The following is a 24,613-nucleotide window of genomic DNA, read 5'->3' on the forward strand; positions in this document are numbered from 1 at the left end:
CAATGTGAAAACGCACTGCGGTGCTGTTCTAATGACAAAGATACACGTTTCAGGCTTTTTGAGTTCGCCTGGTGCAGCAGTCGTACTACCATTTAATTCAACTTGCCAAGTGATGGACCGCCTTCACTAAGCTTTTCGCTTCTAAGTGTTGCGTGTCATTGGCTGGCCGCATTCGTTATAGTAACATGACCAACATCCTGATAGACAGATTTAACGTAAGAACTTTTTTGTGAATAGGAGCGCTAGGTCCGTATTCACAAAAAAGCTCTTGCGTTAGAATTATTCGCAAAAGAAAATTGCAGCCAGTCCTGATGCCGATCATACTATAAGCGACGGCGCCCAGTCGCAAAAATTACTAAGAATAGAAAAGCTTTGCGAATACGGCTCCTAAGGCGGAGTTATTCAGCAGTGGTTCCAGCCATCTACCGGCAATCCGCAGCGCTCATCATGCGGTGAACGTATCCGTTTGAGTCTGCAACAATCAGTCCATTCCTACGCGATGCAGCCATCTGATTTAGTGCCCCACAAGCAGATATTTACGCGTTTATCTGCTATTTCCTCCTTGCTGCAATAATTTATACAATTCTTCCTTCATCTTTGTCGCGTACGTGTCACCTTGTCGGTTCTTCCCTTGACCGCCACGTTGCTCACTGGCTGTGACGCTTTGCTGCCGAGCACGAGGCCGGTGGTTCGATTACCGGCAGCGGCCGGCCGCATTCCGATTCAACTGGAGAGGTCAGAAGCTGCATGCTTTGGGCTACTTCATTTTCACTTATCGCCGTAGGCGCCTCTGGTTCGAGACCGCTTTGTTTCCGCGAATGCGCTGCCAAGCGAGACAGCCCGCCAGTAGGTGGCGGCCGCAATAGTGACGGCCAGTGTATTATGGGGCTCACTTCTCGTACGGCATTGGGCGAACTGATAAGTTCGAGCTACAAGGAGCAATGAAAAAGAAGACGCGCTGGTAGCGGGCACCAGAACGTTTGGTAGCGCATGCTCAGACGCAACGGAAAAGAAGTGTGCCCCGCGGACCAGTGGCCCCTCCTGGGCCGCTATTTTATAGCGATGCCTTATGCCTTATTCTATGCTATTCTTATCATCCACCACACACGGCCATCCGATCCCGTTGATAATGTGGGCAGACCGTCGCTCTGACCACTGGCCAAGCGCTAAAATCGTGAAAAAGCATAGAATCGGAAAAGGCATCGCTACAAAATACCGGCCCTGTAGAATGCGGTAATGAACAACGAAGCACATCGCTTCGGCGTTCCAGACACGTGCGCTGCATAATTTAAATCCATTAAGAATCGCCTGAGCTATAGCTCCGAAGCAGAAGGTCACGAAGGGTGCGTATTCACAGAGCTTACGTAAGAGAATTTTCCAATCGGTCGGCTTTTGGGTACCTGGCACTTGTGATTGCGACATGCATGGTAGAAAGACGATCGCCGCGGCAATGGCCAACCGCTGACGGCACTCCTACGTATAAAAGAAGATTTATGAATCCAGGCCCAGATTATAGCAAAATTTACTAGCTTCGCGGGCTCTAATTACGAATCCGACTGAAGCAAAACGGCTACATTGTAATTAATCATGTACGTTCCATTTACACGCCACAGGTGAACCTGCAAACAACTAATGTATGCCTATCTAGAAGGCTGCGAAAAGAAAGTGAATAAAAATAGCACGTACAGCAGAACTACATAGTACAAAATTTAAGAGTCACAGTAAAAGAAAGATTGGTAGCCATAAGTCACCTTCAAGGGGATTATCCAGTCTTTGGAAGCTTGAAGAGAATCCCATGACCCAGGCTGTTGTTCGTGCTCCAGTTAAACTGGAAAGTGTCTGAAAATACATAAACAAAGACGTAGAAAGAGAATGCTTCAGTATATCTGATAGCTGCACTGATTTAGCTATTCTCATGTGAAGTCGTCTATACAGATGTGTAATTAACAGGACCCATCCATCCAGGATACACATGCGAGGCTTGGGCTCAGAAAAAAATACACATGAGAGAGAGCAGCAAGGAGAGTTTGAACGTTTATCTAAAAGCTCGCACGTGTGAGTCACGCTTCCAGAATGACACCATTTCGAGATATTCCTATATGGCGCCACAGCAGTTGTCAGCTTAACATAACCTTGCAACTGAAGATACGACCGGATGGGCACATCAGTCCTTTCACCAGTCCCGACAGCAATCCATGATGTTGGAAACACCAGTAACTTTGCGTCACTGTGGGCGCCTTGCTACAAAAATCTTAAGCATGATTTTTGCTTTTCCGTCTGCAACCTATGTCCCTCCTCTGTGGCTCGTGTGAATGCAGGAGCAATGGTGCGCGATTTAGAACAAGGGCTCGGCGCGAGCAGCGCCTGGCTCGATATCATGCATACCAGATAGAAGAGAGCGTCATCCTAACACGAGCCAGCGTATGTCATACAAAGATGGCGACTGTCATTGATGTTTGTAGCTAATATAATCTTTCTTGCTTCTGAATACGTGACGAATGACATCACTCGCATTTAGCAGTCTTACCTCGCTCAGAAACATGGACGAAATTACTGCGAATAAACCGAGCGAAGCCGTTGTCTAAACGCTCGAGTACTCCCTCTCTTTGTTTTAACTTTTCGCCCAACTTGCTCATCGTGAAAGAGAGGAGGAGGAGGAGAAGAAGAAGAATGGACGAAGGTTTGCCAGGTTGCTCCTGGTTCGCTGCTCAGCGCTTGAAAAGCGGGAAGGGGACGTAATAGAAGGAAAAGAGAAAACGTCGGAAAACAGTGCTCACACATACACAACAGTGACAGCGCGGACCACAGCAGCACGCGTATTAATCGTAGACATTCAGCGTAGGTTTACTGCTGTAAAAATCTAAACGCATGCGTATCTTCCCGTCGGCGCTAATTATACCCGCTGGTTTCTTTTTTTCTTTTTTTTTTTCACCAGATAAAGTTCTAGCAGGGCTTCAGTTTGAAGCGCGGCGCATCTCGAGCTACTAATGTTTCGGTTGGCTGTCCGCAACGCAATCGGACGCTCACCAACGCAAGGAGCACATCCGCACACAGCGCTGCGTATCAGTGGCGCTCCGATATATGCGCCGGGTCGACTTGGCGTGCGCAGAACGAAGTCACTTTGGGCGCACGGACCGCATTTCATGCAGTCAAATTGTCTCGGTCGCCCGGGAGTGTGTAATCTTTGAATGTTTGTGTCTTGGTGCGGCGAACTAGCCAGTCGTGTAATAAGGCGTCGCATCAATGGGGGGAGCGCAGGGGCAGATTGATGGAGCAGCGCGGCTCGCTGTTGGCGGTGGTCCCTCGGCCGGTGATGGATGGCCGCGGCGCGGCAACCAAACGTCCCCCTACGCCCCTCCTGGGAGGCGTCGCGCGACGCAGGGCGGCCGTTTAGGGCGACCACAAGCCTCCGCTCCGTGTGCGCCGGCGACGCTGGCCGGGCGCTCGCTCTCCGTAGGAGATGGAAACAATGGGATAGGAAAAACAAAGCAGGAACAAATGTTTTTCGTTACATGACCAGAGAAGACTCAAAGTGGTTTGGAGCGCGTGCGTTTAAACCGTCTTTGCACATTTCATTCGCACAAAAGTTCGTTGTTTTCTGTATTGAACCGCCTTCCAAGAAAAAAACAAAATGTAAACCATTCTGGCGATTTTTTTTTCTTCTTTCAGAAGAAAACAAGGCGCAACGTCCTTAGAGCACATCGTTCCAAAGGGCGTCTTTTCAGAGCACGCGACCAACATTAGGCAAGTGCGGTGTATCTGATAACTCGCCTATTATGGAACCAATTATTATTGAAACACATATTCGCTGTGATTAAGCACATAAACAGATTACGAAGGTTCCCAAGAAGTACACCGGCCTTTGCGCTGAAATTTCGCGCTGTAGATATCTTTGTTCGCAGGTCCTAAGGCTGAGAAGCAACTGTGACAATGGAAGCCGCAAAATATGCACGTTTATTGCTGACATTTACGTACGGTTCCCAGCGATTCAAACGCGATACTCGGAGCGCATGATTCATACCGGCGCTCATTGCGGCCCCGGTTGACATCGAGCTGATGCATTGTGGTGTACGATGAAAGCGAGAGCCTTTGCGACGCATTGCGATTGCATTTGGCCCTTCAGCATTCACCGAGTGCTCACTGGGGGCACAAAAAGCGCCGGCCGCCACGTGGTGCGACCACCGCGTTCGATTCGCTGAGCACTGTATAAAACTTTTGATACGGCGGGAGGGAGTGAAAGAGCTTATAGGGACCGGAATTCGCAAGGCTCTAAGTTCGTAAGAATTGTTTCTGGTTAGCCTATGGCTTTTCCTAGTATTATGTTCGCTAAGAGGATCGACTGGCGTACGTTCTTTACGAATCACTCACGCGTGCGAACTGCTTTGTGTATGTGGGCCCAGTTTTCTCGCGGTTTGTGCGTGTAGCCTGCAGTCAGAAGGCTGATTGCAATGGTTGAGCGCCAACGTTTACTGGGCGTTGATTTGAGACTGTGTGTCAAGGTTGTCACATCATCATTATTATTTTTTTCTTGTTGGGGCACCCTTAGGTATTCGTACTTTTGCTCCTGGGTGCATGCACTATAATAAAAGCAGGTGCCTTGGCTGTAATGCCGTGCGCTCTAACTGAATACATTTACTAATCTGGGGCCGTATTCACCAATCTTTTCTTTCGTAAGTGCTGCTTGTCAATGGTCGGCTGCCTTTGCTAATAACAGGTCCAACGTCACAGTCCTAGTGTAAGAGCATTTTTTGTGAATACGGCACCTGGGGCCGAATTCACAAGGCTTTTCTTTTGTAACTGCACTTTGCCATTGGCTGGTCGCCTTTGTTAATGGACATGTCTGCCGTCAGGATTGGCGGGAATTTGTTGTTACGAACAATACTAGCGTAAGAGCTTTTTGCGAACAGTGCCCTGGAGCCGAATTCACCATGCGTGTCGTTCGCAAGTGCTCTTTGATGTTGGCCGGACGTCTTCGGCAATAATATATGTCCAGCATTAGGATTGGCTGGAATTTTCTGTTACAAGCAATTATGGCACAAGAGAGAGAGAGAGGAAAGGGGAAAGGCAGGGAGGTTAACAAGAGAAAAAGATCCGGTTTGCTACCCTACGCTGGGGAGAGAGGGGAGGGGGAGGTAAAGCGGTAACAAAGTAGAGATAAGGAAAAGAAGGAGCATAGACACACAATCACAATCGGTCACTGTCACCGAATACTGTCATCGCACAGCACAGTGACACTAGAGCTCTTTTGTGACTACGGGCCCCCCTTTTTTTCAGACCGGAAGTCACGAAGAATAAAAGCCATTATATGTAGTCCACTTCTTTTCGAGACCTCATTTTTATGTTGACTATTCTTTTTTTCACGTTGAAACTCCAACAAAACAAGGCCGAGATATTTATTAATTTGTTGCAGATAACGGCACCATATAATGTATGGGCTCGCAAGCCTAGGACAGTGAAAAACTTAAATCGGAAATTCTTCGGGCGGCACAAGTCGTTGACATTTTATAAAGAAATGACTAGTTACAACGCGGTGTGGCATCTTATTCATTCTCGTAGGAAAACACAAGCTACTGCACATTCATCGACACACGAGTGACTCGCCGAAAATACGGTCCGTTTATCTCCAAAACTGTTGCTTACTTTTTCGCAACGACGGCCGAACACGTCCGTTACAATGATCATTAGAAAATAACACGTCATGCCGATCAGCCGCGTCCTAAAAACACATTTTTCCTGTGTTCGCTTCGCGCCCTCGAAGTTTTCCCAGAGTGATGCGATACACAAGCAGGCCGTGCCACAACTCTGTTATTTTGGGATAATCAGGGCCCGCATTCACAAAAAGTTCTTACACTAGAGTGGTTTGCAAGATAAAAATTTAGGCAATCCAGACGTTGAACATATCATTAGCGAAGGTGGCTGGTCAATGGTAAAGAGCATTTACGAACTAATAGCCTTGTGAAATAGGCCCCAGTTTGTTACATAGCATCTATAGTGGGATAGCAAGCAAGAAAATACACGTATACTGTCAGTTTTCGAGTTGCAGTTTTCAGTTTTGAGTTTCGAGTTGCTGAGTTCTTTGGAATCATGTATTAGCCAAAATTTATCATTTGGTCGATGCGTAAAGTCGTGTTAACGACAGTTGATCGAAGTACGTACTTTGATCACACATGTCACGATGGTAGTACTCAAAATTCTTTGATCGAAAGGTTTTCAATAAGTTAGTCGCCTTCCGGTCGACTCTTTTCAGCTGCGGGTTATACTGTACATGTCGCTAGCCGTGCTTGCGGAAGAAACTTGAAGTCAAGGAAATGCCGCTTCAGGATAAAACATTTCGCTCACGTATTCATCGATGCATGGTTGTGTAGAAGATGGATGAGTGTAGGGAACCAAGACGCTCGTTACAACAATATGAAGCCAACCGACAATGAAGCCGAGGAAAGCAAATGGAACACCATTCTTTAATTGAGGTGTGTATCTACAAGTAACACAAACAAACCAGTGCTTAACGTCTTCCTGTGTTCGAGGGGAGGGGGGTTTCCGTACATGAGCTAAAATAAATTGCGGGGTTTAACGTTCCGAAACTGCACAGCGGGTTATGAGGGACGGCTTAGTGGACGGCCTTAGTGGAGGACTCCGGAAATTTCGACGGGCTGGGGTTCTTTAAAGTGCACCTAAATCTAAGTACACGGGTGTTTTCGCATTTCGCTCCCATCGAAATGCGGCCGCCGTGGCCGGGATTCGATCCCGCGACCTCGTGCTCAGCAGCCCAATACCATAGCCACTGAGCAACCATGGCGGGTAACACGCGGAATACAACGACGAATACGACGGATACAACTACGAAAGACCTATCTGACATCGTCAGCGCCAACCTCATCGTTCGCATTGACGGCCACCAAGTAGCCGCTCTTGTTCACATTGACTCCAGTTTTTTAATCATAACTTACAGCTCGCCGACAAACTAAGGAAGGTGAAGACGGCATAGCACGGGCCCAACATAAAAACCACCGGAGGTCAGTTGATGAGCCCTGTCGTGAAATGCACGGCCCGACTCCTAATCGCCGGTTCAACCTTCTCGCCACCCTCGTCATTCCTACTGCAAGTGTTGTAAGGACCTTGTATTGGGCATATATATCCTACGTGAATACGGTGCCATGATTAACATCCGTGACAGAAGTGTCACGTTTGCCATGAGCTCAGATAATGTCACCCATGAGAAGCAACAACAACCTCGCTTACGTATTGCTGCGGACGACGTTATACTTTTGTCGCGGAGTTGCTCTCTCGTACCCGTGCACTGTGACAGCCTGCAGAATGGGACTAAAGTCGCTGAACACACCAATGCGCTAGCACTGAATTGCGGCGCCTCCATTGCCAGAGCACTTATCAATGTAATTGATGGAAGCGCCGAACTCTTGCTGATGAATTTTAGTAAGGAGCGTCGACACATCGTTAGAGGTATTGCGGTCGCTTATTTCGACGAAGTAACACAAATACAACACTGACACTTAGCGCAGGAGGCGGCCTCTACAATCTACATAGCTGCGCCTATTGTAGACGTTAATCCGAAGTTAACGGCCGTTGAGCGGAACCGTCTGCTTGAGCTCATCAAGCAGTACCAGGGCTGTTTCTCCTCCGCGTCAAGAGTTGGTCAAACGCCACTTACCAAACACCGCATCATTACTGATGTCGACGCCAGACCCACCCGACAAAACCCTTATCGTGTGGCCCCAAAGGAACGCGAAGCAATACAAAAATAACTGAAGACGATGCTGGAAGATGGTGTTAGTTGACCATCTAATACTCCTTGGGCATCACCTGTAGTTTTAGTGAAAAAGAAGGACGCTAGCCTGCGCTTCTGCGTCGACTATCGGAAGCTCAATCTGGTTACAAAGAAGGATGTTTATGCACTGCCACGTATTGATGATTCCTTGGATAGGTTGCGAAACGCGTGCTACTTTTCGTCAATGGACTTGAAAAGCGGTTATTAGCAGACTCGAAGTGGATGGGAGAGACCGTGAGAAAACCGCCTTTGTGACGCCTGACGGACTTTATGAATTTCAAGTACTTCCCTTCGGTTTGTGTTCGGCGCCAACAACATATCTGCTTCTAATGAACACTGTGCTCTCTCGACTCAAAGGGCAAACATGCCTGGTGTACTCGGATGACGTGATTGTCTTTTCCGCAACGTTGGGCGAACACTTACGAAAGCTGAAAACTGTTTTTGAAGCAATGTGATCTGCCGGTCTCACTTTGAAGCCTGAGAAGTGCCATTTTGGTTTTCACAAGCTCCAGTTCCTCGGTCACGTCGTCAGCAGCCAAGGGGTCCGACCTGATCCGGATAAAATTACCGCCGTCGCTAATTTCGCGACCCCATCAGACAAAAAGGCCATGCGACGTTTTATAGGACTCTGTGAATATTACCGGCGATTTATTGCGAATTTCTCGCGCATCGCATGGTCGTTAATACAGCTCACCAGTGAAGATATTCCTTTAACTTGGGGCGAAGACCAGCAGCGGGCATTTCGTGAGCTCCGGCAACGCATGCAAGCGCTTCCCGTGCTAGCACACTTCAATGAAGACGCCCCGACGATATTGCATATACAGACGCTAGTAATGTTGGTCTAGGGGCGGTGCTCGTACAATGGCAGGACGACAGCGAAAAGGTGATCGCTTACTCCTGTAGGTCACTATCCCTAGCCGAGGATTACTCCACCACTGAAAAAGAATGCCTCGCAATGGTATGGGCAGTTATGAAATTTCATCCGTATTTGTACGGTCGGTCTTTCACCGTCGTTATAGCGATCACCATTTGCTCTGCTGGCTCATTAATTTGAAAGATCCTTCTGGCCGGCTCGCAAGCTGGAGTTTTTGACTCCAAGAGTTCGACTTTATTGTCGCACACAAGTCGGGAAAACGGCACGCAGACGCCGACTGCCTTTCTCGGTCTCCTGTTGAGCCGGTAGCACAAGACGTTGACGACACGGTCTTCCTGGGACTCGTGGACACTGCCGATCTTTCACGCCAGCAACGTGATGACACTGAATTACTGCCGCTTATTGACTACTCGGAAGGACAAACCAACCGCGCGCCGAGGCTATTTGCAAGAGGACTGGCATCGTACTGCTTGCGCCGTAACGTCCTCTACAAGAATTTTTCACCTAGCGGCAGCAATTACTTACTCGTTGTTCCCTCGTCGCTTCGACGTGAAATCTTACACGCCTGCCACAACGAGCCCACCGCTGGGCACTTGGGCTGCACTCACACATTGGCGCGGATTCGACAGCATTACTGCTGGCCGAGACTTAATGCAATCGTTAAAAGTTACGTTCAGACATGTCTGGATTGCCAACGTCGCAAACCGCCATTCGTCAAGCCAGCCGGCCTACTGCACGCTGTTCAAGTACCAGCCACACCATTTGCACAAGTAGGTATGGATTTTCTGGGCCCCTTCCGAACGTCTACTACCGGCAATAGATGGATAATCGTCGTCACGGATTATCTCACTAGATATGCCGAAACAGGTGCTCTGCAACGGGCAATGGCAGATGAAGCGGCACGATTTTTTCTCGAATCCATCGTTTTAAGGTATGGCGCTTCCGCAGTGGTCTTCGTGGACAGAGGTACTGCGTTCATGGCCAAGTTTTTGGATATTGTTCCAAGTCTAAGTGGTACCGCCCACCGGAAGACAACGGCGTATCACCCCCCCCCCCCCCCCAAAAAAAAAAAACAACAAAAAAACGGATTGACGGAACGACTCAATAGGACACTGGCTGATATAATAAGCATGTACGTAGATGTAGAGCACAAGAACTGAGACGGAGGTTTCACCTTATGCTACCTTCGCGTACTATACGGCTCGTGAAGAGACCGCTCATATGATACCCTTCAGTCTCGAATACGGCCATGAGGTACGACAACATTAGACGCAATGCTTCCTTACGAATTTGATGACAACGAGACGGGTGCTGAAGAGATCACACAACGAGCAGAGGTAGCTAGGCAGCTTGTTCGTCTGCGAATCCACGAACAACAGGACTGTGACGCCAGGCCCTACAATCTTCGGCACAGACCCGTAACATACGACATCGGCGACAAAGTGTGGGTCTGGACACCAATTCGTCAGCGTGGGCTGTCTGAAAAGCTCCTGCGCAAATACTTCGGGCCCTACATAGTTCTCCGACGCATCAGTGACGTGAACTACGAAGTCGTTTCAGACGGCCCTCACTGTTCGAAGCGCCGACGGCATTCACACAAGGTGGTTCACGTGCTTCGTATGAAGCCGTACTATGAAGACTGACAAGACTGCACAGTTTTTATGCGAAGCATATTACGAGAGCTCAACCCAGCTCCTCAGGCGCGGCGGTGTCGCCTTGAATACCACGTGACACCGTGACGTCACGACAGAGGAGAAGTGGCTTTGGCTCAACTCTTGCAAGATGGGCTGGGTGGGAATCGAACCAGGGTCTCCGGAGTGTGAGACGGAGACGCTACCACTGAGCCACGAGTACGATGCTTCAAAGCGGTACAAAAGCGCCTCTAGTGAATGCGGTGTTGCCTTAGAAACGAGCTGTTTCTAAGGCTCAGGCGTGCGTCGCTTGCTCAGGCGCACATTTCGTTGCCGCGTCGAACGCTGCGTTGCTCGACGCTCACCGTGTCCAATGCGGGGCGTCCAAGGCGAAGCAGAGTAACGCATGAGTTGTTTCTTCGTCTAGCCGAACCAAATATAGCCAAGCAACAGCCGTTCACCAAGCTAAACAGCGGTTCAACAACTAAAATAAAGGCTAGTATGCTTCGCATCCTGGGCTTAACCTTACCTAAGCCACAGCCATTTTTTTTTATCGCTCTTTTGGGAGCAAATGGCATAACTATATTTGGCACAACTATACAGCCGCGGCTATATGCCAGTGGGGACGAGGTTGACGTAGCGCGGGTTTTTAGGTTAAGCGTAGAGACGAAGAAGACGTTGTTGGTTTTCCTCTTTGACGACTAATAAATTGTATTTGTTGGTGGTGCTGCTTCGCGTCTTCGTCGATCCCACGTCGTTACAGTAGTGTGCGGGGCCGACTTGCACTTGCCAAAATGCTCGTCGCGCGTATTGTTCAGGTAACTATACGTGACCACATAGATGATACTGTCGTCTAGACTCTGCCCCTCAAAGCCGCGCCGGCACCGTAACAAAAAATACAGAGAGCGAGCCTCGCTTTATGCAAATCGCTCTTGACCTGGCGCGCTTCAAGGATAGCTCTCCTCTGATGTCGGCGCTTTGCACTCAGGAAGGAGATTACACAGAACAGGTTGGTAGTGGGACGTGCCCAATGTCACAGCCTGACCGATTACACGTCGCGTGAGTCTCAGAGCATCTGTATTATCTGACTATTGAGTCGTTTTCGAAAGAATAGTGAGTGAAACTGTCAGAAGAGCGAGGTGGTCACTCGTATGAGAGTACCGTGTGCCGTTCGGTGAGGTTTGAGGCAATAGAAATTCTTCACGCATGGATCATGAGCAAGGGTCTTTTATAAATAGAGCAGTACAACGAAAATAATTTTTCTATACTTTTCTCGCTCTTGAAGTGATTTACATCTATGCTGTAAAAGAAAAGACAAAAAAGAAAGATCAAAAAAGAAGGTCACAGGTGGTTACGAATGTGTAACGCGAATGTTCAAGCACTAGGCTGTGGTGCGGCCTAGGAGTTTTCGCTCCCGATCTTAAGGGCGAGAAACGAAGAGGGAAATGTAGGGAAGTTAACCAAGGACGTGCCCTCCTGGCTACCCTACACTAGAGCTCGCCGAATCGCTTGGTGATCTGAAGGTCCCACTTCATCCGTGATATTTCAGTGTAAGGGATGTTTTATAGCATTCTAGTTTAAATTGTTACGCCCTGCTCCGGTGCTCGAGCGCTCGCCGGCTTTCTAAGCATACACTGGCGCATCCGAAGGCGTTATGACGACGACGGCATGCCGACAGTGGTGTGACGATTCTGAAATGGTGAAAACAGTGTAACGACGACAGCATGAGGCAACCTGATGATGACGAGATGATGATGGGTGTTTAAATATGACTTTGACGACAAATATATGAGAACGATGGCGTGACGACGACGTTATGACGAGAATTGGATGATGAGGCTGCAATGAGAACGACAGAACGACCACGGCGGCATCACGGCGAGAGTACGACAACGAATGCATGGCGACGACTGTATGACAATCACGGCATGACAACGGCGTTCATAATCACGACTGAATGACGACAACGTGATTACGATGGAACGACGGAGATGATGTGATGACGATGGCACTAAAACAACGGGAGGACCAGTGTGTAACAGCGGCTGTATGATGACGACTGGATAACGATGGCTTCATGAAGACGATGGCCTGACGAAGACGGCGTGTCAACGGCTGTGCGACGAAGATGGCGCGAGAACGACTGTATGACGGTAATGGCGAGACTACGAAGACGTGACGAGGATGTCACATAACCGACAGCTTGACGACATATGCCCAGTGGCACATACTCAACGGCATATACACAGCGGCACATACCCATAGAAACTGTACAGTTCACTATCTCCGGGATCGGCACACCACTGCGAACGGCGCAATACTGAGCAATCAGCTAAGAAAAGTTAACGCGTTGTAAAAAACAACACACAAACGCGCGCGCGCGCACGTTCTTCCTTTTTCAAAAACAAAAGAATGGAAAGGGAGGGTATTTTTTTGGCAATGCCTCGTAACATGATAGAAAATAAAGTCGCTGTTCGGAGTACTCAAACAAGACCTTTGTTTCTTTTTTTTTCCAGAGTCAGGTAGGAAAAATAGCGCTTATGTTGCAGCACACATTTGCGGCTCCGTTCAGCGTAACCTTTTAAACCTTTATCACAACCCGCGAGCACTTTCTGCACAGATTCTAAGGTACGGTAACTAAGGCAGGCGTTCATTTTATGTTGCAACGACAGTAACGTATTTTTTTATTGATAATAATTTAAATAAATTTATATGAACTTAAAGGAGAGGTTGGCGCCTCTATATAGGCAAACAAGAAAGCAAAGCGCTGAAAATCACCGAAGAGAGTGCACGAAGACATGCAAAGTGCCACAAACGAGTGTAGGTAGTGATAAGAGTCCGAGTGCACGCAGAGACGTGCACAGTTTTGCAACCGAATGGACCAACGCAGATACGACGAGTATTAGCCTGAGTCTATCTCGTAAAGGTTCTTCTCTTCCGATCATGTTCATTTCGAAATAAAGCTTCTTTAACCTACTCCGGTTTTCTTAGCCTACCCCAGTTTCTTGTACGTCGGTTTCTTGCCAAGTGGGCCGATCCCGGAGATGGGTGTATCAAATGCGGTGACTTGGTGGGCCAATCCTTACATCATGCAGTGCATGATATGTGTCGCTCAAGGGTTTCAATGTGGTTTGTAACACGAGGTGACCCTCCAGACTGTGCAATCCTGATAATCCTGGTAATGTTATCGCGTACAATCGCTCGAGAGTAGCATATGGACCTAGCTTCCTTGCCTCGTCCCCCGGGTTTGGCGTCGGTGTCTTATCGAGTAGACGTAGCAGGGGATCTCCCGCACAGCGGCGAGAAAAAAAACACGGAGAACAGTTAAAGTAGGCAAAGGATATTTACAAAGGACATGGGACGTCTTTCTTGCCGGATAAACTCAGAGGGAGGTCTCCGCGTTCCCGTGGGTCTCGTGGTTGAAGCGTTAATCATGCGTCTCTTTGTTTCATATTTCTCTGTGCATATGCACCACAACTCACAATGCTCCCTTCACCACTCGCAAGACGTCGCCTTAGCCTGCATGTCGTCGCTGCATTCATGTCGCATACTATGCGGCCACTTGAACTGGCGTTCGAATTAATGCAAGGTGTGTAAACAATAAAATAACATGGAAATAAAATACATTTGCTAGCATCATGTATATCTTTAGATAGCATGTAATCGAAACTACTCAAAGCTTCCCTTAAGAGGAAGCTTTATATCGGGCCCAACTGCTATTTCTCTGTCGAACTGTTGTATGAGAGATACAGAAGCCACGTACACATCTGTACTGACGGATCGACTGCATCGACAAGTTCCGGCAGTGCTGTGTTTATACCAACGAGAGGAAGAACACTGCGATTCAAGGCGTCACATGTCACAACGTCCACGGCTGCAAAGCTCGCGGCTCTGCGCGGTGCGTTTCAATTTATTGACACAGAGAGTCCTGGTACATGGGCCGTGTTTTCCGACTCGAGACCGGCTTTACAGAGCATGCAGTCAGTTCTCCGACGTGGAGCCCACGAACAGCTACCGTAAGAAATTGTCAAACTTACCACGACGTCAAAGAGAAAGGCCACGAAATTATTTACCAGTGGCTACCTGGCCATTGCGGGATCAGTGGAGAGAGACACAGAGAGAGAGAGAGAGAAGAATACAGAAAAAGGCAGGGAGTTTAACCAGAGGTAGTTCCGGTTGGCTACCCTGCATGGGGGTAAGGGTTAAGGGGGATAAAAAGAGAAAGAGAGTGGAAATTGGAGATAAAGAGAAAGAGAGACGAGCACGAACAAAGCCCGTACACTATAGAGCGGCAGGGGGCGGCATTCTTAAAGTCTATTGTGAAGCCCAGTAGACCGCAGGAACCTTAATAACGCGAGTAAGGCCTTCAACGCGGATGTTCTTTCGGAGCACTGACCTAAAGCTTTGAGTTCTGATAGTTCTAACGCTTGTCCAACTGGTCTAGTACTCTGCACATCACTTGTCTCTGGGCACTATATCGCGGGCAGACACAGATACGTGCGAGCGTCTCATCGATGTTGCATGTGTTGCACATTGGGCTGTTGGCCATTCCGATAAGGAAAGCATATGAGTTCGTAAAGGCAACGCCTGGGATAAGTGGAATGTTACTCTCGTGCAGCTTTGTCTGCGGGATCAGTGGAAATGATCACATAGACAAAACTGCCCGAGAGTAACACCAAGAACAACACAGCGTTCTCATTCCTCTTTCCAGGACAGTCGCTGCAAGGCAGCTTCGTCACCTGGCACGCAAGCTCTCTTTAACAGAGTGAAACACCTTGAATATAAGACGCACCAGGTTGCACGAACTGAACCCTTCGCTCCAACATCGACCGCCACCCGGGCTTCACCGACGTGAGCCACCGCTTCTATACCGGCCGTGGTTGGGAGTGGCTTTCAAGAAGGCGTACACTACTTTGATTGGAATGACCGACAGTGCTGCGTGCGACGTCTGCAGCGGCGAAGAGAACATCGAACATTTATTGTGCAACTTTCCAGTCGGAAAGACAAACCTTATCTACCGCATTGCGACGACTGGATAATCAGAGACGTGGTCGGTGCAGGCGCGACTTGAAGACCGTCCCCATCGCTCGTCAGCCCACAAAGGTGTGAACGCACTTTTGTCTTGAGGGCGACTGGCCTATGTGAACGCCGTTGACTTTCTCAGGCTTTCCGCGAGCGTGAGCGAGTTCACTACGTCTTTCCCCCCTCTCTCTATCTCATCTTTCTATTCCCCCTTTCCCGTCCCTCAGAGTAGGATAGCCAACTAGACGCATTTCTGGTTAACATCCCTGCCTTCTCTCTTTCTTTCCTCCTCCTCTGTTCAACTAGTATATGTAAAACGTAAAAATGCTTTTGTGAGACAACCGCTGAACAAATTTTAATTAAATTTGTTCCATTTGAAAGAAAAAGTTAAATTGCAGCAACTATAGGTAGCAGAACTTTCCTCTGGGCCTCAATATTGTTGCGGAAATTGGCGAAAATCGGTAAATTACAAAAAAAAAGCACGAAATTTAGAAATTCATAACTCTGCATCAAAAACACATATCACAGTTCTGTACTAATGCATCTGTCAGAGCGTCTCAAGCGGACAACTGTGACATGTGAATTTACGGGTTACATAATATTGTCGCACTGCTTGCTAGGGTTTTTAAAAAGTCCGACTCACAACTGAGTGGTATATTTCTTGCCGGTGTATAATACACCAATGTTGTCTACTCTGTATATATTATTAGCAGCTGTTGACAGACTTGTCCTTTTGTTATTGCTGTTTACAGAGTTGTAGAGCTTCATTCTTAAGTTTTTTAAAATTTTGAAGAATTCCTAAATATTTCTAAAATAATTGATTGCATAAACTGAAAATCCACTTCCCAGAGTTACTAGATTTAGCTTTTCCTTTTAAAACGCAGCAAACCTCATCAAAATGAGTTTGTGGATTGGTTTCCGAGAGAAACAATTTTTCCGCTCCCTTGTATTTAGATAGGAGCTTTAGCTCGCGCATAACTACGACGCGGCCTATTCAAATACATGTAAAACGCAAAAACGTTTTTCTGAGATAACCCCTGGACCGATTTTAATGAAGTTTATTGAATTTGAGAGAGAAAGTTAAATTCTAGTGACTGTTGGAAGCGGAATTTTGATTTAGGACCTCAATTTGTTTAAAAATATGTTTAAAAATTCGAAAGTTTGAACAAAAGAGAAGCACGAAGTTTACTAATTAATAACTCTGCATCAAGAAAAGGTATTGCGGTTCTGTAAACGGTATTCATTAGATCACTGAAAGCCGACAAATTCGATACGTCATTTTATATATTCCTGTTGAGGAAGCTTTAGCTCGGGTGCTCCTATGTATATACATGTAAAAAGAGAATTCGTTTTTCTCCGCAACCACTGCACCGAATTTCGCGAGGTTTGCTGCATTTAAAAGAAAAACCTAAAATCTAGCGACTGTTGGTTTCGAATTCTTGATTTAGGTCGGCAATTTTTTAATAAAAATTGTCGAAAATTGAAAATTTTCAGAAAACGAAACTATCAAGCTTACAACTCTGTAACTCAGCAATGAAAAATAATACCGCTATTCTGTGAAATGCATCTAATAGTACCGACTAAGCGGGCAAAACTGATATACAACACACGAATTTCAAAAAAATTTGTAATATGGAAATACAGCTTTTGCAGAACCTTTGTAGACAATGTAACCAATTCGCGTAAGATATAAGATGACGTATGGAATTTGTCTGCTTTCAATGATCTAATGAATACCGTTTACAGAACCGCAATACCTTTTCTTGATGCAGAGCAAATTTTTTTTCAGAATTTTGAATTTCCAAAATACTAAAAAAAACTGAGGGCCTAAATCGAAATGCCGCTTCCAACAGTCACTAGAATTTAACTTTCTCTCTCAAATTCAACAAAGTTCATTAAAATCGGTCCAGGGGTCATCTCAGAAAAAACGTTTTGAGATTTTACACGTATTTGAATAGGCCGCGTCGTACTTGGGCCCGAGCTAAAGCTTCCTCTTAATGTAGAGTCCAACAAGTACGTCGGATCGGCCGTAGCTGTTTTTATCGTCTGTAACATCAAGTGCGCGATCTCAGAGATATCGGGGGCGCGAATTTCTGCGAGCTAAGGACGAAGAGCAGTGACAAATGAAAATGAAAAAGTATCGTTACATATAACGATCCTATAGCTATATAGCACCATTATTCCATCTAGACTATCACGAATCGGGACAATTTCTCTCTGCCGGCTGTGGCTTGAAATATATCTTACGAATGCATTTGCTTGCCGCATCGTGATGACTGACAGTTCTGCCTGTGACAGTTGCGTCAGCGAGGAAACATTCGACCATGTCCTCCGTTATAGGAGGACATGGTCGAATGGAAAGAAGGAAACATGTGTTTCCTTCTTTGTCCTTTGTTGTTTGCGCGGTTACATGATGCGTTCCGATATCGTCCTCGCTACAGCTCCTAGAGACAGTCGCTCGTGACGGCATTGGTGAGCAGACGATCTTGGATTGCCGGCTGGTGCTGCCTTCACGCCAGAAGGCGACGAAGGCGCCAAGTTGCTCCAGTCAAGAGACCTATTTGAACGGCTGTGGCACTCCCGCGTTTCTTTGTGTGCGTTGGTGTTCTTCCCTCTCCCTCTCTTTCTTTGTGTGTGCTTTTCTTCTTTACCTTTCTGTCTACGCTGACCCCTTCCACAATGCAGGGTAGCAAACTGAATATCTATCTTCCGGTTAACCTCCCTGCCCCTTCGCATCTCATTTATCTCTCTTTCTCTCTCTCTTTCTCTCTATTCATTTTAGAATTTTAGCCAGTGTTTTCATGCTTGACACTGCCGGCAGGATGCCAATACATAATTATAATACCATAAGATCTGTGGACAGCTTAGGCCGAATTTACACGACTTTCCGTTCGTAAGCTCTCTCTGTCATTTGCCGGTCGCCTTCGCTAATAATATGTCCAGCGTCAGGATTGCTCGAAATTTTGTATTACGAACAATTGTAGCGTATGAGCTTTTTGTGAATATGAGCAGATGTGGGACTGTGCAACATCGTTCATACAACACACATAGTTAACTATTTTCATGCCACCATAACCACCACACTTTAAATATAGGGCAACAAGCGTGCTTCAGTTCGCTTGAAGAAGCATGCGATATTAAACAAAGAATTTATTTCACTAACTTTCCTATCGACACGGTTTACAGAACCCTTGGCATGAATGCCATGACAGCTGATCTATTTTCCGTTGCACTTTTTTCTTTGAATTTGGTTTCACATAAAGCTTTGTTTTTCCTTCCACGTAAACGAGAAACATTGCACTACGCTCACCTTATCTCTCTTGAAATTAGTAGTTGCCTGTAGATGTTCAAGCTTAAATGGACAATCAAAGGAGGTGCTCAGGTTAATCGGGATAGTCTTGCTACCTTTGTGGAGCTCACAGGCGTTCTTGAACGTGACGGTGCTGTTATACATAGGCTTGAAAACTTCCTGCCCCCGCGCGTACACAGGTGTTGGTGGTGGACGGACTTACCAGAATGGGCAGTCTCTGGCGCAAGCGTTCCAACGGACCGGCCACACCGCGAACGCGTAAAAACTGTAGCTCCGCAGGCAGAAGGCAACAGCGCAGCCTAGACGCGTTCCGTCCCTCGGCAGGCAGGTTGAACGTTTATTGGGTAGCGTGCAGTGCATGCTCGACACATTTTGCACCTCCCTTGGGACTTGATGATCGCTTGTTCCGAGGGAAGGTTATCGCATACACGTGGCCAGTTTTGCAGTTTTGTGCGTAGACAATGTTGCTTATCGCTGGAACTCGCCGACGCGCTCATGTGCTCTTGCGCAATGTCACACCTAGACGGGACATTTATTCAGAGGCGGTCGGCGGAACGACGAATCCATGCTTTCGCCCAAGTGTTTGCTACCCTGTCGACTTCCGTGTACACTTTATCCTGCACAAATCAACGCACCGCTAGCATGGCCTGCGATGAAGATGCGTGAGAAAGCCAAAGTAGATGTTCTTTTTCGAATAAGGAGTTGCCTCTCAAGAAACCACCGATAAGTAATTCGCCTTATTTTGTTGAAATGACGGTAAAGCGGAGATATTTAGCCGTTTTTCAGTGGTGACGGCTACCGCTGCTCACGTGGGAGTGAGAAAAATAATATTAATATAGGATAGAAATAAATAATATTGCAAAAAAAGTTAGATCTTGACTAAAACAAGATTTCAGAGATATAAAGAAAGAGTACATACGCTCACACACGTACCGCTTTATTACACGCGCTTAATTGCGTCGTTAATGATCGAAAAAGAAAAAAAGGCATGGTCATGCCCAGTAGATCTCATACTTTTTTTATCGGCGACAGCTACCGCTAACCGTAAATGTACATGTGCAGATGCACTATAACGCCCTCTGCCATTAGAACTGACAAAGTCGTATCATGCCTTATAGCACATGTGCAGATGCACTATAACGCCCTCTGCCATTAGAACTGACAAAGTCGTATCATGCCTTATAGCACTGGGGGTGATAAACATGCACATGAATAGTGCGCACAGAATGCTATTCTAGCTAGTCAGTAATGTTTCCTCCTGTTCTCGTTAAGCTTACATTAGTAGCGGTATTTTTGGTTTCCTATGCTTCTCTTATTCAGCTGCAGCATCGCACAAACGTATTATGCACACAAGTGCATGATCCATGAAGACGTATTGGGGGACCATTCCCTCAATATTGCACAATCGTATCACCACTTGAGCTTTTCGCTTGCAGGCGTTGTTTGAAATAAATTGGGTGGTTGCCTTCGCTAATGATATGTCCAACATGACGATCGGCTGGCACCTGCTCTTACTAACAGTTCTAGCGTAAGAACTGTTTAGTAAATACGGGCCCAGGGGGCTCGTAATAACAACAGTTCTTACCCTAAAACTGTTCGTAAGCGCAATTCTTACTCCAAGACTGTTCGTAAGAAAGCGGCCAGCAAATGGAATTAAAACAACGCTTATAAACGGAAATTTGGCAAAATTATGTCGAATTCACAGGGCTTTCCGCTTGTAAGAGTTGTTTGAAATTGGCCGGCTGCCTTCATTAATTCCGTCATTCCGATTGGCTGGCACTTGCTCTTATGAATAGTTCTAGCGTAAGAACTTTTTAGTGCGATTAGCATTCTTTGCCTACTCGGGTATTTTGAATCTATCTATCTATCTATCTATCTATCTATCTATCTATCTATCTATCTATCTATCTATCTATCTATCTATCTATCTATCTATCTATCTATCTATCTATCTATCTATCTATCTATCTATCTATCTATCTATCTATCTATCTATCTATCTATCTATCTATCTGTCTGTCTGTCTGTCTGTCTGTCTGTCTGTCTGTCTGTCTGTCTGTCTGTCTGTCTGTCTGTCTGTCTGTCTGTCTGTCTGTCTGTCTGTCTGTCTGTCTGTCTGTCTGTCTGTCTGTCTGTCTGTCTATCTATCTATCTATCTATCTATCTATCTATCTATCTATCTATCTATCTATCTATCTATCTATCTATCTATCTATCTATCTATCTATCTATCTATCTATCTATCTAGACTCTAGTCATACCATCGTCTTCACGCTTTTTTATGCAGACCCAGTGGAACAAGTTGTCTCTCGGCTTCGACCACAGTACGTGTGGTTGTGATGCCGTCGTGATTGTTGCATCGTCGTCATTTCCGCTTCGTCATCCGACTCTCCTCATGCCGTCGCCATCAAGCGATCGTCGTCGTACAGTTATCATGCATTCCTTGTCACACCGTCCTCGTGATACCGCCGTTGTCATTCCGTTGTCATCATTCCAGCTTCGTCATCTGACTTTCGCCGTGCCGTCGTCGTCACGGCTTGCACTCCGAGCCAGTTAATCAAGTTGTCTAATAGCTTGGGCTACTGGGTGCGTGCTTGTAGCTGTGGTCATAGAGTCATCATCTATTCGTTGTCATACCGTGTTGTGATGTCGTCGTGGTCGTTCCATCATTGTCACTCCAGCTTTGTCATCCTGTTCTTGACATACCGTCTTCCTCACGCCATCGTCGTCATGCACTCGTCATCATCCCATTGTCCTGATGCTGTCGTCCTCATACTGCCTTCGTCTTTCCATCGTCGCCATAATGTCATGCTCACAGCCAACCTAGGCAAGTGAGTGCCATAACACATTCACCTGATACCGGGCAATAGCGTATGCGGATATAGCCGAAATAACGGAAGTCTCAGAATGATCACCACTACAGATCTTAAATAAAAGTGTCTTCAGCTGTACGATGTGCCGCTACATTGCTTGAATGTTAGTCGCATTGCCGTCAATAGTTATCGTGAGATGGGTTCTGCCGGAATTTTGTGAATACAGGCCCTAGCTGTGATGCTCTTTGCCATTGGCCGGCCGCCCTTGCTAATAATACGTCGAGCATTGGCTGTAATTTGCCCTTACGAAAAATTCTAGTGAAAGAGTTTTCTTTAGCAGTGTGTTCAAAGGGGCTGGTTGGTTCAACTTCAGCGCTCTGTCTTGCGCTGTTTACTCGCTCGTCCTGTGTTGCGCTGTTCCTCTTTTAATTCTGAGTCTTCTTTAGATAGGAACCCTGGGCCAGTATTCACAAAAAGATCTTGCGTTATAATTCTTCGTAAGAGCAACTGCTTTCCAACCCTGATGCTAGACATATCATTAGCGAAAACCGTGCGCCAATGGCAAACACCACTTACGAAAGCAAAGCTTTGTGAATTCCGCCCCTCGTTTCTTGTTGACTTTTGTTGTGCCTATGTGTATTTGTCCGGGTGTGTTTGAAGCAGGCCTCACCAACAAGGTGAATTGTTAAGAAGACATGTGCCTGTATTCATAAAATCCTCTTGCACTAGAATTTTTTGTAAGAGCGAATTCCACCTTATCGTTATGGTGGACATACCAACGAAGGTGGCCAGCCAATGATAAAGAGCACTTACGAAACAAAAGCTTTTTGAATTCGCTCTATAGTTGCTATGTTCCTCGATTTCGCCCGAACTTCCACCTGCAAGTGTAGCCTGTAGTCGCATTCAACGAACTGAACAAGCTTTACCAAAATGAGAGCTGGCCACATGCTTAAGTACTTAAATGCGGCGACATTCCTGTCAATTTTTTTCTCCTCGCAAGTATATAGGCACACTCGCTCTCGGCAGAACCTGTGGGGGCTGTGACTTCGCCACATCGACGTGTCAAGTCGGCGTTCAGAAATAAGCGAAAAAGGGTCTCACTTCCTGCGCATGAGAGATAGCGAATGCCGGCGATCCGCTCAAAACAGACAGAATGAAACGAAAATAACTGTGCGTAGGGAAAGTCGTAAACAGAAACGCCACACCATCCCCTGCTCTCGGGTGTTGTGTGCGCCGTCAGCAGCGGCCGCTGAAGCACTCGTACCTCATTCAGCGCGTCCGGTTACCATTCCTATCTGGGCGAGCCTTGGTGATTGAACGCGGCCGCACCGTTTCGAGATACCGGTGGGGCACGCCTCGGCACTTTCGCGTCACGCCACGAGACATTCAAAACTGTCTTTGGGGCCCTGGAAACAAATACCGGGTCTTGTTCGGTCCGAAGGACGTGTTTGTTTTGCCAAAGCACCGGGCTGCTTCTGCGCTTCTCGTCAAAATGAAGAAGACCCCCGGGAGAGGGTAGTTGGAGTGGGATGCAGCCGTGCTTTTCCGCTACCTGTGTTTCGGGGTGTTCCGGTTACTACGCTCGGCCTCCACTTTGGTAACTTTTATCTTTCGAGTCAGGTTGGCCTATCTCACCATTCAAGGAGCACGTGCGCATAGGTCAACGGCCGCGTATGTGCCGCAAAGCGCTACAAGCCCTGAATATTTTAATAATTGTGATGCTGAAATCATTACACCTTCTTTCTGTAGTGAACCGTTTCTCATGCCAACAGGAGTCCTGATTATAAGCCAGTTTGTATTACTGTTTTTGCGCGTGAGGACGCAGTTGTCCGTTTTTAGACAACCTTGCAGTTCAAACGATGCAAACTACGAGTTGGCAAGACACACATGCGCAAAAATTCCACAAACATGGTATTTAAACAATGGAAAGCATGCCTCTTTCAGGTCTTCCAATCAGTGCTAACTATTGGTTGTAATTGTAAAAAAAAGAGACTATAATGATATTATTCGCTCACTGCTTCCATTGACGTTTTGGTAAAGAAGTTTACTGGAAACAATTCGCGCATAGAAAAACAATAACATAAAAGAAATCTGGCACTAAGGCAGAAATAGAAATAAAAAAGAGAAAGTGCGAGGTGAGGTATTGCAGACGCGTTGTCTTGTTGTTCGCGGTCGAGGCTTGCCTCGTCGCGCTAGAGCGCAACTACTCAAGCTGAGGGTCAGCTGCGTGAACGTGCGCGAACGTTTATACAGGGAAGTACGTGCGGCCAGCCCATCGCATACGTCTTGCGGCTGCTGCGAGACACGTCAGCAGCTGAAATTGGAGTGTGTCGCTTTCAGTGCGCAGCGCATGTCGCTAGTGAGGGACTATCTTTTCCTTGACCTGCAGTGTGCGGCACTCGACGAATGTTTCGACACCAGTGGTTGTCTGTCTCGACGTGATCAGGCACGTCGCTCTCTACTTACTTTCCTCGAATGAACTAACTTAGGTTCACGTTTGTAGCGGCGATACTATTTCTTCTATTTACCATTCTGTACTTGCGTGACCTTCAGTGACCGGCCCTACTGTGTGTGATCTGTACTGTGTGTTCTACTTTATTCTTTTAGATTTGTCCTCTTTCCTCCCCTCCTTCTTATCTTCCATTTCTGTGTTGCTGCCACCTCCCTTCTGAAGAGTAGGCAGGCGTTGTGCTCCTTCCGGTGGCAGTTGTTAGCCTGCTCCTCGCTTTCCTTTTCCTGTTAAATGTATATATGTTTTCAAAACAAATAATAATAATATAGAAGCTGCCATTGTGCACGTTTATCACGACTTGCGAGTATGCATAGTTTTGGATATCCTAGTGTTTACCTCGAAGTAAACGTTACGCTGTAAAACCGCAACAGAAAAAAATAAATTTGATGCAAACAGAAAAATAAAGGGAGGGGGGATGGAAGACTCTTTTTATAATCAGATTTCTTGCAGGAAAGCCATGGGGTGCGTCTGTGAGGGCGATACTCCAACTCTCTAACGTACTGTTCCTGAGTCTCCTACTATATAGCTTAACTGTACTGGGTAGGACAGGTAAGATCATCCTCCGGGCCCTCCAGTACGCGCAAATTCAAGCTCTGAGAATACCTCTTGGCCTTCTCAGGTGTGCATCTACGACAGCAAAAGTAGCCATCGCGCATTATCCCCCCATC

The 24,613-nt window shown here is 46.8% G+C and overlaps 1 long non-coding RNA gene across 7 annotated transcripts in view; it reads right to left on the bottom strand.

Moving 5' to 3' along the window:
* Window positions 1–24,613, bottom strand: part of LOC139054197 (uncharacterized) — a 246,171-nt gene that overhangs the window by 65,558 nt on the left and 156,000 nt on the right. For all 7 annotated transcript variants that reach the window (XR_011511068.1, XR_011511064.1, XR_011511065.1 and 4 more), the window contains exon 3: window positions 1,752–1,839. This is a non-coding gene — a long non-coding RNA (uncharacterized lncRNA). The remainder of the gene's footprint in view (window positions 1–1,751; window positions 1,840–24,613) is intronic.

Source organism: Dermacentor albipictus, chromosome 1, assembly GCF_038994185.2.
Source record: "Dermacentor albipictus isolate Rhodes 1998 colony chromosome 1, USDA_Dalb.pri_finalv2, whole genome shotgun sequence".
Taxonomy (NCBI): domain Eukaryota; kingdom Metazoa; phylum Arthropoda; class Arachnida; order Ixodida; family Ixodidae; genus Dermacentor; species Dermacentor albipictus.